We start from the raw sequence: 15,694 nt of genomic DNA, 5'->3' as shown, positions 1-15,694 counted from the left end.
GCTGTTTTAAGTTAATAAAACGTTGCTAAAATGTTGCTCATTCGGATCTTTGGTAATCAGTATTCTACCACATTCATATTTCGTATGTTCTACAGCCATGTATTCTGACAAAATAAGTTTTAGTTAGAAATAAAAATATAAGAGAATCGTTCACAACTTGAGACTGTCCTTAACTAAACACTCGTAAGGTATTGGACGTATGTTTGAGAAAGATCGTCAGTTACAAAAAAAAAAAAATAAAGCCTCCAGATACTTCAGTGCCTTGAAGAGATGATAGTTACCACTCTATACGATGGCTCAATGGAACTAGAAACTTTCATAGTGTAGGAGAAACAGCGCAGCTGAGACACAATTGAAACGCAGAGCACGTGTTTCACGACGGAATGGTTTAATTAACCAGAAGCTCAGATTCTGGCATGTTAATCTGGAATTCTAGTCATCAGATCCAGATTTGAGTCTGACTACTGAAACTACTCAGAAGTTTAGAACCCGGAACATCATACAATTTAATACGGGAATGATCACATATATGATCATATTCAGTAACTACACAGAAACCGAACCAATAAGTAGAAGACGATGGATGGACTGTACAATCTGCCATCGATTCTGTTAAAATATTTATAAATGTATGACATCGCATTTTTTAACGTATAAAGTATTTCTCCCGCCTTCTTAGCATGCTTTCGTTATGTAGTGGTCAGCACTCTATTCACTCGTATTCGAGATGACCGTGGTTCGAGTCCCGGAGAGGGTTTTGCTCATTTTTCATCTCTCCTGCTTTCGAAAAAAAACCTATCGTCTGTACAAAAGTCTTAAAAAAAACCCCGCATATACAAACTTTCAACAAGTTGGTTTAAAGAAAGTCTGGTTAAAAGATTTTGCTACTGTTATAAATGCATGTAAAGCCCTTTTAAGCCTTAAGCTGATCTCGCTACAAAGACCTTTGTTTAAAATACTTGTTTTTAAAACACTGGCAAAATCTTTTCTTTTTATTTCATATAAAGAACCTGGTTGACCAACTTGAATTAATCTGCAGTGCAGTGGAGAACTAACGACAAAATTAGAGAAAGGAAATCCATTAAACTACTATAAAAAATTAAGTATTGCAGTCCATTTGGAATCAGGTTTTCAAATCCATCTTCGATTTATTCTTAAAATAGACTATTTCTAATTTTCCCAGCTTCTCTGTTTTGCAAATGAAAATCTTTTTCAGTGTGGATTTATTTTTTGATTGAAATACATTCTACAGTATTACAATCGAATATAATACCAGAATATTAATATGATAATAGTATAATACTAAAACAATGTTTACGATATAGTATAAAAACATTCAGTTATCGTAGTTCAATTTATTAAGTCTTAATAACCAATTCAAATAGTTGTTAAAAATGTTGTTAAAAATAAAATGTAAAAGTTGTTAAAAATGAAAAATATTTTTAAAGATTATTTCCACACCCATTTTATTATTTCCCAGCATAGAGACTAGAATGAAATGATAGGATGTGCCCTTTATACATAAAATATTGTGCATCAATGCTTTACATAAAAATTTAGTATATATTTATTACGGGGCCGCCCTTAACGAATTTTATTTTGAGACTTTTTGCAGAAGTTCGCTATAATACATAATTTGTTCTTTTCGCTTGCTGATAAATGGATTGAATTAGATATGGTAAAGTGCACTAGGGCTATCTGTCTAAACGGAGGTATGTTTTGATAAAACCTTTCAGTGAAGATAGTGAATGGAAATTCCCTACGTTTTTATTATCCTCCCACACACTGGCTGATTTATGAAGTGGTGGAACCACTTCACTTGAATTTTTGGGACACTTCCTCTAAGAAACAGTGAATGTTCATGATTCCTTTTAATTCGGGAATCGATTAGAGGATTCACTGAAGTGCGGAGCCCCTCAAGACTACGCCCTGCGCAACTCCATAAACTCGCCTGTGTTATCACATCATTTTCTATCACATGTTAATGAAAGTTTGAAAAATTGCACGGAGTTTCTTTGCTTATTCAGTGCTATGATGCAAAAGCATAATTTTTATTTTCCTATCATCCTTTAAAATCATACATGATACCGCGGTTCCAAAACATTTTAATTCGCGGGGCCCTTTTTAGAATTTACTTCTTCAGCTGAGTTTCCAGAAATTCTGTAGGATAGAGAAGCTTCTCGAATGCACAATTTCAAGCATCGTCTGTTTAAGAAGATGTGAAACTCGGCGACTTCCCGCGTTCAGAGTGTAGTTTTTAATTTTTTTATTTTTATTCTAATTTTGTTTCTTGTATTTTAATTTAATTCAGTTTTTATTCTATTTTATTTTTCTGGAGCGGCCGAAGAACCTCTGGGAAGTGTACACGGTTGTCTTAGGGCTGCAGGGAGCACAGAGCCGCTGCTTCACAGTATAGGTATTACGTTTCTTCACTAGAGTATTCTCTTCTGATGTTTGTAATGAAACGAATGTCCAAGAAAAGTCCTTTTGACAGAGACGACATAGTAAATGTATAATCTGAAATAGTGCACTTTATTTCAGGTCTTAAAACTAATTATTATGGAAACGGGGCCACAGTTATATGAAAATGTTAAGAACGTAATTTATATTAAATATTCTTACATTTGCTGTTAATGTGGTATTATTTATGGTTTAGAAATTTATCTATCGATTTCACATCGTTCCTCACACCTCTGAGAATTTCTTTGAACTCATCACTTGGAGACAGCAAGACGCGTATCGATTACTTCTAATACGTATTATTTTCAAAACACTAAAATAAAATTGAGACGAAAATGTTACCTATTTCCGACGTTTTACTTTCTTACTCTTAAAATCAAATTTATGATTGTTGAGAATACAAATATTTTCATTATTAAACAATTCTCTCAGTCACCTTATCTCAGAGTGTGTTTCAATTGCGAAATTCAAACTTACTGATCAGAAAATATCTCATTTGTAACAACGAAATGTTCCCCGATTTGCAAAGGGCGTCTTGGCGACGCTATCGATATGGCAACCCTTCTCCGCATGACGTCATGCGTGGGGCTTGGCGCCACTACTTGTGGAATGGAGCACCCACATCTCGCAATAAACATACGCTAGAAAGATGGCGGTGGCAGTGTTAAGCTCAGACGATCGTCGCAAGACTTGAACGCTAGCATTTCAGTCCGCCTCTCCGCTCCAAAGCCAACACCTTCGCAACACGCTGCACAAAAACCTGGTAAGTCGGTTCTCTCATTCCTGATTCTGCCATCACTAACCTCTATAACGGTAGGGAAGATGTGGGATGCAACTTCGGTATCCTGTACGGGACCCCGGGAATTATAGATGTGGGTGCGCTGTTGGGTGTGGTTTAATTTTTAACGGAAACGGGCACGAGGTTTTCAGCCGGAGTTGAGTTGGGGCTTAGCCGCTTATTTTCTTTTGCGTTCTCATATCGGCCAGTTTATATTTCATATTCCCGTAACAGCAATAATGTCAATGTTTGCTGTTTTCGGTAGTATTGATTTGAAAGTAAAAACGGCTGGAAGCTTTTTTATGAGTCTTACTTTATCAAAATTTTTCTTGAATATATAAAAAGTGCAAACTGAGTTAGTGTATTAAAATGCGTAAACGGTGTCAAGAAATGACAGTTTAATAGAAAGAATTGGTATTAATAGTATATGTAGTTTCGCAACATATTTCAGCTGAAGTCTTCATGTTGTTAGTGTCCGAGTGGTTAAAACCGTTGAATGCTGATAATTTGATCTGGTATGGATTCGAGCTCAAACGAACGGGCTGCCTGTCTGGTAGGTTTTCGAGATTTTCTGTTATGTAACGTGAATACGAGGTAGTTTTGTCTCAGAAAATCCTTTACGAAGGAATCTGCCTTGGCCAGATAGCTTTAATGGCTGTGACGATCTTATGTCTCCAAAAAGTTTGAATAATCATGAAAACGGCTTGCTAAAGTAGTAGATTTCTTTGTCAGATCTCATTGTGAATTTTTGTGATTATAGATATAAATCTGCATTAAAATACGCTAAAATTCTTTTTGTACGGTCAGCAGAGACGGTTCCAGTGTAAATGAATGCATTGAATTTAAAACGGTATAATGGAATGTACGGTGTAATTGAATAAATTTCTATCTAGCTAAAAGTTTTAAGTCTATAGGGCAAGAGACTACTGTCATCTGAATTGAAGGAGTTAAGATGACACAGGGTATGCAGATGTACTAGCATTGAATAGTTATGTAGAAACTCTTGTTGGGGTTGTTAACCAAACTGCTGGAATATGAATTCTGAATTGAAAGCATAGATACAGATTTTTGTAAAAGGAGTCGGAATTATGTATAATCTAAAACGAAGAAAATTTATGTTTGAGTTCCATGCATAAATTAACATTTTCTTTATGAATTTAGAATTTCATTTTTCATAATGTATGTCAGCCTTGCTATAGGGCGAATGTCTGTATATCGGTGTAGCTATATCAAAATTCAGAATGTGTAATTAGGTGTTAATTTCCATCAGCCCGAGAAAGAAATATAAATGATACTGCCATAAATTATTTCTGAAATATAAATGTGTTAAAAAAATATATTTTTAAGGTAGCCGTTAAACAATGCAATTTTCATTTCGAATTACCATATTAGTAACATTTTCACATTTTCTAGAAATTTTAAATGAATATCTTGGATCCTTTTAATATGTTTTGAAACTGTATTACAAATGATCTATTATTAATTTAAATAAACATTAACTTAATAATAGAATTAAATATATTTTATTTTTTAACAATAAAATTTATCAAACTATTAAATATAATAACTGCTGAATTATGAAACGTCGTAAAACTGAACACATCATACTCAACTGCGGCTAAAGATATTTATTTACCTTTCATACCGAAGTGTACATATTGCAGAAAATTTCTATATTTTCTAATTACGATTTATTTAACGTATTATAAGTAGAAATTGGAAAGAAATATTTTCATTATTTTAATGAATATATCTTTTAATGTTATCGTATAAGATTTATTTTCCCTCATATTTAATCTTATTTTGAGCTAATTTTTATGTTGTCTGTACCCATATGGGTAAGTAAAAACCGTGAATGCAGCTGTTAAGGGTTTTAATATTCACTAAAAAAATGATTACGTGATCGCAGAATAATATCTATTTTAAATATTAGAATTTCTCCCTAACTTTGATTTTAGCTGACTATTAATTATGCATTTTTCGAAGGAATTAGCAGTAGAAGAAGATGCTTATGTAGTAGTTGCTCCTTACGTTAACTTCAAATTTCATATCCGTTTCGTGTAAATAAGTTTTTAAAAGATCAGTATAGAAACAATTATCCGGGGAAAAGAAATTATATTTTACAGCGGTTTGATGTTTTCCCATTCGTATTTGGATAGAAAAAGCACTTCAATTAGCGCAGTGTAACAAACATTGTTCAATTTTTTTTTTTTTTTTTGCTTAGCCAGGTATTGCATTTTTTAAATTTAATACTATATATCATATAGTTAATCGATTGAGATGCAAATTGCCGCAGACATTCATTTAGGTAGAGAACTTCTAGACAGTGTATTCTTAACTGTTTGGTACAAATTTAGTAAATGGTCATATTGTAAAATCTGAACTTACTGGTATCTTCATTGACAAACGAAATTTTTACCATGCAAAATGTGTAGTTTATTCTCTTGAGGCATTAAATATATATCCTCTCTTGATTCGCTTTTCTTAATTGGAGAGTGAATTATCCCTCTTTATCATTACTTAATGTAAACGTTTCAAGCAACTGGTTCTACAATTTTCTGAAAATTTGACGTATTTTGATATTTTCCCCATAAATGAACTAAATTTTAAATTTATACAGGGACTAGAACATTTTCAAAACAGAATACTAACTCCACGTCAAAAATTTGTCCTTAATTTGAACTAACGAAAAATTGAAATGAGTAGAGGCGTTAATGGAGTAATAATCACTAGCTGCAGTAGCAAATTTGGGAAGTGAAATTTCATTTGAAAATAAGGAAATTATAAAGTAATTAAATTCTTACGCACTTTTTAAAAATGTAACTTTGTCGAACACGATTCGAAAGATTACGCACTAGAAAGTCAGAATGACAGCTGATGAAAGAAAGGAAAAAAAGTGGAAGATTATCGGGGTAGGAGACAAAAAACTGAAACTGTTGATGTGAAAAATAGCGAGGAATTACGATACAAGCTGGGAAACCTCTGCTGCATCTATCTGATAGAGGTGGGAAAATAGGTTTTTATTGCGCTTAAGAAACACGAGAAAGTATTTTGTAAGCTTGTTTTATTACAGATGAACGTTTCTACTTATTTTTTATTCCCCGTCTTTAATTAATGATGAATTTTCCGCGCTTTGATTAATGTGCAATTTTTGCTAAGAGTAATATTCATTTCTTGTTAGAATATTACTTTACATTCTTATTAATTTTTTATTTCCTTTTCTAACTTTTCTGTTGAACGCTCTTTAAGTAAATTTGTGTCTCTTAAAATGAACTTAGGTGGAAGAAATATTACTTTATTTTTATAATGGTCATTTGTGAGATGTTTTTAAGAAACCGACATTTTAATTTCCAATGAAAAATATCCTTATTTAATGCGCGTATTGTATTTTACTTAGTGAAAATTACCTTAGAATAAAATTTTGAAAGATTTCAGAAAACATTATGTATCAGCTGATATATTGAGGTTATTTTGAGCAAATAAAAAAATTTTTTTTTTCTTGTAGGGATTACAAATATTGAACTTCATGATGTTATTTTCGATCTGATTACTGAATGAATTTACTTGTGGCATTGTTTCAAAGAAACCGACGTTTTTAATTTCCTACGAAAAATATCCTTATTTTTATATGCATGTTATATTATACTTACTGAAGATTACCTTAGAATAAATTTTAATAAGCTGTGACATATTTTACGTAATTTCATAATTACGTAATTAACGTATTTCAGTATTCATTAATATGTTTGGATTCAATTTACATTGTGATGCTCAAATTCCCTTAAAAAAAAAAAAAAAAAATCAGTGCTCTGTAGTTCTCAAGAGCAGTATAATTCCCTCTATCTAATTATGTGTGTTTTGGTCATTTGTGAGATGTTCATTATTACGTTTTGAAGGAAGTGCTTGCATAAGATTGAGACATTTTCGTTAGTTTCAAATTCAGAGTCAGCTATTAAAATCATTCAGAAGTTTTAATTGATCTGTTATTTTGGCCGAACGTTTTGTAATGTATAAAGTGCTTTAGTTTTGCCATTTTAGTGTTTCCGGGAGTTGACGATATCTAACTACTTTTGATAAAGTCTGATTATTCTGTTTAAAGATTTTTTTTAAATTACAGTCAACATATGTGGAATTTTATAAATTTTCAAGACATTTTTTCAGACATTATATTTTCTTTAATACTGTTTGAAAACGATTGTGAGAAACATGTGTGCAATTTTAAATTAAAAAAAAATAGTTTTTGTTATTAAAAGATATTTTCATTATTGTTCGTATAAATATACTAATGACGAACAACTGATCCAGTAGTAGATACTCTCTACTGTCTAAAGTTTAAACGTTGTAGACTAGAAGTTCTTCAACGTTTTTCGCCCAATGCACTCTTTATACCATTGAAAGATCATCCCCCATTTTCTAAAACTCGAAAACTCGAAAACAGATTTAGATAATTTTTTATCTATAAATTAAAAAAGAAGGAGTGTACAAAATATTGATAAATAACCAAAACTTGAATAAAAGTAGTTTTCTGTATTCATAAATTAAAAGTGAATACTTACGGCATTAACCCCCCGCAACTATGAAATTTCCCCCAAAGAGGAATTCTCCCCTCCTGGTTGAGAATCTCTGCTGTAAGCTTTCGAACTAATGCAACATTTGTTGCAATTAGTTTTAAAAGTTTTAGTATTGAAAGTTTAAAAAATTTCAGTTCTTGATTTAGTTGCAATCTCATCATGTCCCCAACTTGACTGTTTTCTACTACAGAAACATTTACCGTTATATTTGAAATTCTTCTGTTTTGGGAGCTCAGAGATTGCCAACTAGTTAGGAAATTTTCAAATCTCATGATGTTAGCTTTATAAGCCAAAAATAAATTTGTTCAGGCTTGGCAAAGAGGGATTTTTTTTAGATGGGCAAACCTATTAGATATTTTGGAATAAAGTTCATAATTTTCTCCTTCATTGATGTCTTTCATTTTCAATGGTAATTACTACTAATCAGTTTTGAAAAGATAGCAATATTTTTGTGATTGGTACCCCTTTTTGTACTATCAACGTTATCCAATCCAAGAAAAATTCTATGGTCGAGCCAGGGAGCTGTATCCTGGACAGCTTAGGACAGATGTGCTTTATCGTTAGGCTTCAAATTCTCGTTCTCATAGGATTAAAGAAAATGAAGAAAGCCCTGTAGAAGCCGCTGGTACCCCTGCGCCTTTCTATGGATGTGCTACACTTGGACCAGGTGTAAACTAAATCATTTAAAATATGATAGCGCCGATATTCAATAGGGGGATGGCAGAAAATTAGTGTTAAACAAAACTAAAAAAACCAAGTGCCTAACGAAGTAGGAAAGCGAAATTGAGTATAAATTTACACATACCACCCACATAAATGCACTACCAAGTTTAAGCGCGTCTTCTTCGAAGCATAACGAAGGCAAGTAGGCAGAATTAGCCCTTTATCAGGTAGGATCGCTCTGCTGCTGAGAATAGAAGAAATGTTGTACCGAAAACCCATAACGTAACGATTAAGTCATGTTGTCTCAGCCAATTAGAGTACGTTTTCTTCGCTCGTTGTTTACCGCGCTAATGTGCTTGATGAAGTTCGTGTTGAAGGAGAAAAGAGTTGTATGAAGGAAGAACGACTTATCGGGCCTTTGTCATCTCCACACGATTCATCACGAGAGAAAACAATTCGCCTCTGACATCTATAGTGTGAAGACTCAGTAGCGAAAGGGCTTTTGAATCACTCAAACTGAGCGGTTGGATTTTAGGAAATGTTCTGGAGGCAGTTCAAAAATGTGTCAGTACTAAATAACCTAACTCGTCTTGTCCCCTCCTTGTATTTTGAAGAATTAAAAGTTAGTTGTTTTTCACGAGGTTTCTTTTCCTGACAACGGTGTGAAAAATTAGTTCAGTTGATATTGTATTAGCGAATTAGGAAACTCGAACCGAAAAACGACCCATAACTTTGTTTGTAATGCAGTAAGCTGTAGGGAAAGAATTCTTCATGTTGGTTTTATGTTTGGAAATACTTTATTTATTAGATTTTACTTCGTATCGGTTTTTTTTTGACCAGTTTGAGGCAAAGCTATTTTTTAAAAGCAAATCAGGCAAATTTATAGTGTTACCAGAAGACAAAGGTTTTATAGTAGTTTATAGATTCAAATACGAGCCTATATTTATAGATTCAAGTACGAGACAGTTTTCTTCATAAAGTTCTCCACAGAGGCATCCTTCCCTTGAGATAATCCTGGAAGACTTTGTCGTACCCACATAATGCGTTTTAATCTAAATTAATGCTTTAGTTATTTGTATTATTGCTTCGTATGTTAGATCAGTGCTCCGCAACCTTTTCTCACCTGCGACGCACAAAAAATCTTTCTGGAATTTCGTGGCACACCAAAAGCTAATGTATATATGTATTGATTTATACACAAAATTTACAATAAATTTTTGTTTTTCATTTGAAAAATATACAATTATAAAACCATAACATAGTTATTTATATGCAATCATAATAATTATGAATGTGATACCTGCGCTTAAAAAAAGTTATATATTTTTGAGTTCCGAGTTATCAAGGAAGTGCCGAAAAAATTCAAATGCTGACACACTTACAATCACACGCACAATCACACAACAGTGAAATATATAGAAACATTTAAAATAGACATTATTAAAGAAAAAAATTGTCATTGTGTATTAAATACATGATAAAAAATTGCAAAATGTCAAATACATGTATTTGATTGCGGTGCCGCGGCACACCGGTTGCGGAGCACTGTGTTAGATGTTTCGGTAAAAGGTAATGTACCGGTAGTATCTGGTAGGCAGTTTTTGGAAATGATGTTAATTCTGGTCTGCTAAATGCTCGCAATATTTTAGTGATTTACTCTGCAACTACCCTTCGAATTTTGCAATTTATTCTTCCTGCAATAAAGTTAGTGCGATGTTCATCATTTATCAGTTACAAAGCGTCTGTTTCATTACTCTTATCTGCTAGTTTCGTAAAGTCGAAGTATAAAACTTTTGACAGTATTTATGAGTTTTTTTATTGCACAGAATGTTAATATAAAATTCTCGAAACTTCGGCATTAGGCTTTTAAAGGAGTGTCAAAATTAGTTGCAGTCACAAATAAGGTTAGGTTATTTAATTACGGCAAAGCGTCGAGGGCTATCTGCCTAAGGGGATGGATGCCTTCGTGGAGGACTTTCTGAGGGAAACTGGCTCGTATACACGTTACACATGGGGAAAACCACGAAAACACCCATGCAGCCAGCCCGTTCGCGGGATTCGAACCTCGTACCGAACAACCAGTGTTCAGCGACTCGGCCGCTGGTGGGCGCAGTCACAAATAAAATTAAGTGGTTGTGGTCAAGTAGAAAAGGCCGCCGAACTATAAAATCAAATCCCTATGAGATGCGTTCGTGTTTTTATGTTTTTCCCCAGGCGTAACGGTAATACGAGACAATTTCCCTTAGAAAATCCTCCATGAAGAATCCTTCTCATTACGGAAGTTGCTCCTGTTTGCTTTTTCGAGTTTAAATAAATGAAAAAAAATACTATACTATAGCTACTGAAAATTTCAGATTTTAGAAAACATGTTTTTCGGAGGTGTGGGCGGTTGCAGTAACTTTTTTTATAATGAATCTTACGCTACCATGCGCAGATTCATTAAAGAACTCAGAAATCAGTTTATAGAGATACAATATGACGGTTGGAGTAATGTACGTAGTATAACCAAGTATCACTTTTAGTTAGTTGTATACATTGAGGATCATGATAATTTCAATGTACGTAATATAATCAAGTATCACTTTTAGTTAGTTGTATACATTGAGGATCATGATAATTTCACAAATGGTAGTTCACATACCCAGTGCCACGAGTTCTGATTTTTGTTAGCTTGATATGCATCTTATTGCGCAGATATCTATTTATATTCCTAAGATTATTTAACCAGCGCTTTTAATTTAATGTAAAATGTGAAGAAATAAGTGTGCTTAAAAATAATAAAATGAAATAAGTTGGAACTAAACCTTGAATTAAACAACGTGCTAGAAGCTGCAGTAGGATTAGTACAATTAACATAATGATAAAATTCTTTATAAACTTTTCGGAACGTGAAAAATGCACTGAGTAGTGAACTGAAATCGAACGAGAATCTTGATTGTATCTCGCTGTCCATTACAACACAAAAGCTTCTTGTAAAAATGTTCTTCTAAAGCATACAGCAATCGCGAACTTTGCTATAATCCAAATAATTCAGTCCAGCTCCTTCGTAAATCCTTATATATCCGTACTTAAATTTCGACTGGGGAAAACCAACCCAGTCGGCCATTTAAGCCTGCTGACGCGTTATCATATATGGGTTTTTAATTTTGGTATTATCATTTATTATTATTTAATTCTGGCACTATTGTTGAGAGAACATTGAGGAACACAAGAATTCGTGAAATTAACAGTACTCTCGACGGATTACTAGATTCACGCGCACTACGTTGATAGAACGCATGGGAGCATGTCACTTCTTACAAATTAGTTTCGGCTCTTGTATATTCTATGTAAATGTACCAAGAGTGGCCATAGCGCAGATCTTATGCAAATGAAATACATGCATATAAACTGAAATTGCTCAGTGTCCAAAAGAAGGTAATTATTTCATTTCTCTTTACAAGTATTATTAAAACTTAAATTGATCAACGTCCAAACGTAATTATTTTCATTTCGTTTTGGTTAAAAAACTATATAGTGCATTCAGAAACATTTAATATCATGCGTAATTTTATACAAGTAATTTAGAAATGATTCGTGTCTGAATTAATGAGATATGTATGGCAACTGGAAGCATCGGAAATTTCTAATAAATGCGATGACAACCAGAACAGAGAAAGCCAAGTTACCTTTAGATAATTTTGATAATCCGTACTACAGTTTGAGGGCGTGACATATACGGCTCGCTTGTCTCTGAACGAGTGTACAGGAGAATTATGGGATAATTTTGAAATAGCAGAAAAACAGCTTGCGTGTTTATAGTGCAGATGTAAGAAGAACACGAAATTTTATGGGCATTAGAAATCGATCAAAATTTACAAGGAGGTATCGTGGAAAGAGTATTTAAAAACTGAAAATGAGTACATTTTACCGCATCAAACTGTATTTGGAGAATACAGGCACCACAAAACTTCGTGTTGCCTTCGATGGAGCATCACATGTTGAGGGCAAACTAGCATTGAATGATTGTTTAGAATCAGACGTTTCTTCCCATATGAAACCTGTTTCTCTACTTTGAAAATGATGTAAATATGGGCTTAACGGCTTTTGAAAAATCTTGTTGCAGCTCTCGAGTTTTCCTGCATTCCAAGAATCGGCTCATACTAACGTGAAGTTTGGCTACCCCTGGTACCTCTGTGCCCTTATACAAGTGATATCTATTTATAACAGATTTGATTAATTTTGGTCTATCAAACTGTTAATTTGAACCTCATGCAAATGCTCTCTGTAGATTTCATGTAAAGTAAATATTGCTACAAAGACATATGTAATTCAAGAGAATGTTTTTATTTTGCTGATAAAAATAGGAAAAGAATTTAAGAAGGAGCTGCTAATGCTTTTCTTTAAGAAATACATATAACGCTTTCTTTTAGTTTCAGAATGTTACAAAAAAGTGGTTAATAATAATTAACATCGCAGCAAAATCGTATAGTAAATTTAGAAACCAAATTACGGTATAACTCAGATACTCAGTTCAATATTGAAGTGTCAGAAAGTTTTATTGAAAAAAATGAGAAAATATAAAAATGCAAATTTCAGTTTAACACCTGAAACTGGTTTAAGCTAAGGATTTAATAGGCTTGCTGATTGAAGGATGAGTTTCCTAGAAATTAAGGATATAGAACAAAAAATCTTATTTAATGTAGCTGTTCAAAATGGCAAAGGCAGATGGTAGGAAGAATTGCTATGATATTAATTCATTTTAAATTATACGCCATTAGGCATTTTAGGCATTTCTTTAATTCAGAAAAGGCCTAATAGTGTTTTAAACTGGGCATTTATTTCGCTGGATCACTAAATTATTTTCTTGAACTGAACACTAAATTATTTCTACTTTGCCGGAACAGGAAATTGTTGGCAACATTTCAAAGGGTTTTCCATGTGTTTATTTTATTTATTTTTATTTTTAAAAGCCCTATAGTAACTATGCTAGGAAAGTGCATATCATGAAAATTGAAAAGTTTCACGTTCCAGTAAAACATTCATAGTTCCATTAGCGACATAAAAATGTTCTATTCGTTGTGTTCTGATATTCCTCGTTATTCTTGTTAAATGGCATGCGGCTGATGCTAAAAGGTCGATACATCTCATGTATCTCAACCTTTCCAGATATAGATATATATGCCTATCGTTGAAAGATGGGTATGAAGCTAATCTCCTTCTTTCTGAACTTTGATCTTTTATGTTCCAGACGTTCATTTTCGTTACAGTGCGTGTATTTGTTTTTTGAGAAATGTAGCTGTGTTCGGGTATTTTTGAAAATTTATGTGCGAAGTCTGGCATATTTTATATTTCAAAAACAGCTTGTGCCAGAAATTTTTCAACTAAAGTAGCAGGAGAAGAATCGGAAAAGTCGCAAAAAGTAGCACCTGACATCCGAGGTCACGTGATTTTTGTGACGTCGTAGTTACATATATTCGCATAACCTCTGACGTCATCACAAATTCTGTTTTCATTGGATCTTAAGTTACGGACAGTAATTCGATTTTTCATCATTTCAATTACGCATCGTTGTTTTAACGAAAATTTTAAAACTATGTTACTAATTTTGCATTGTTTAAGCATGCTTTTTTCCTTTTAATTAATTCTCAGTTATTTAAGTTTATATTTTTTAATTAATTTGTTCGTGTGCATTATTAAGTGCTTCCTCACTTTTGGATTGTAGCATTTTCGTAATTGATTGATTTTAGCACTATTTTAACTGTTAATGCTTTTCAATGAATTTTCCTTTCTGCTTAGCTGATTCTGATTATTAATAAAATATCCGTTCATTTGTTGTGAAATTTAAATTGGATTGTTATTTGGAAAAGTGATTGTGATTTTGATTTGATTTTGAAGTCACCTCGATTGTTTAGTTTTGAGCTATTATAATCAGGAGAATGAATTTCAGTACTTTTTCTATTTGGGTAGCCCATATATGGTACTCAGGCTGCAAAGTGTTTGATTCAGACTTTGGGTAATCAGGTGAACGAATTAGAAAAATTCTAGTCAAGATGTTGCACGTACAGATTAAGCATATAAGGCATTTCTCCCGCTTTCCCAGCGTGTCTTCGTGGTGTAGTGGTTCTGAACGCTGGCCCGGAATTCCAGAGGTCCGTGGTTCGACTCCCGGCGAAGGCAGTTGCTAATTTTTCATCTCTTCGGCTTCCAAAAAATCCTAATGTCTCTACAATTATTAAACTGTGTAAAGGTTATTGTTGCAAAACCATTTTTTTGTGAAAATCTTCGATTAACATTTGTGTAAGTGAAAGAACGAGAAGCATTTTAGTTTCCTTGTTATCAGTAGTATATTTTTTTTTCGCTGAATTTCCTACTTCCATTTTCTTTGGTTTTTAATGATTAAAATCGTTTTTAATATTCCAGATCTCTCTTTCTTTATCATTCATTTAATTGTGTTACAGAATATTAAATTCAAAATAAGGCAGAAATGCGCTATTAATTTTGGTCTAGCTTTTTTTTTTCTTTTCCTATTATCACGTAGTCACTGTATTAAAAGGTTTGCTTCTGTGTGTTTGAAGATATAATGAAATGAATTAGAAAACACGTCACGCTTTTAAATAATGTATGTAAGACACGAACTTTAATGGTAAACGTGTGAAAACTTTCTAATATAAGCTTTTGTTTATTTAGTAATTAAATCTTTCAACTCTTTCCATTTGAATCATATGCATGGCATAATAAAGCTATTCCAACCCATTTTTTTTCATGTCTTTTTAATTTAAAGGTTTTTGACTTTAACGTATTATAAATTGTTTATTTCATGTTATGCTTCATGTATTATAATTTTAATGGCTTTCGAACGCTTCGGTCTGTTTTGTTTTCCCTTGAATAAAGTGTGCTACAATAGGCGCACTTACTTCACGTTTGTCCACGACTATTTTGATAACATTAAATGAGAAGAAAAAGTGTCCTTAAAAATGGCGATGGAATTTAAATAATTTAATATAAATACAACAAGAAACATATAAATAATTACTTTCAGAGAAATTATAGCACAAAAATTTGTAGCTGAGGTTCATCTATGAACTATTCTTAACATTTCAAGAGGTTACTTGATCAATCCTGTCCGTCTATCGAAGGGCATCCATCGTTCACTGGAAAAGAACTTGCAAATGTAAAGCTTTAAATTAGGTTAAAAAGCAACTTTAATAATCCCTTCCCGGCAGGTGCAGGAGAAAAAAAT

General features: G+C 32.9%; 1 protein-coding gene across 10 annotated transcripts in view; it reads left to right on the top strand.

The window, feature by feature from the left end:
* Positions 1-3,065: 3,065 nt before the first annotated feature.
* The window catches only part of LOC118190257 (muscleblind-like protein 1), a 307,429-nt gene continuing 294,800 nt past the window's right edge, over positions 3,066-15,694 (top strand). For 7 of the 10 annotated variants that reach the window (XR_015040246.1, XM_085813184.1, XM_085813183.1 and 4 more), the window contains exon 1: positions 3,066-3,223. The gene's annotated coding sequence lies outside the window, so the exon portion shown is untranslated. The remainder of the gene's footprint in view (positions 3,224-15,694) is intronic. The other 3 variants (XM_085813178.1, XM_085813180.1, XM_085813179.1) reach the window with 2 other exon arrangements.

The sequence above is a fragment of the Stegodyphus dumicola genome, chromosome 3 (genome assembly GCF_044657685.1).
Source record: "Stegodyphus dumicola isolate Sdum_Otavi_A_Nest chromosome 3, ASM4465768v1".
Lineage (NCBI taxonomy): Eukaryota > Metazoa > Arthropoda > Arachnida > Araneae > Eresidae > Stegodyphus > Stegodyphus dumicola.
The sequence above is the reverse complement of the archived record's forward strand: the minus strand, read 5'-3'. Positions and strand labels throughout refer to the sequence as shown.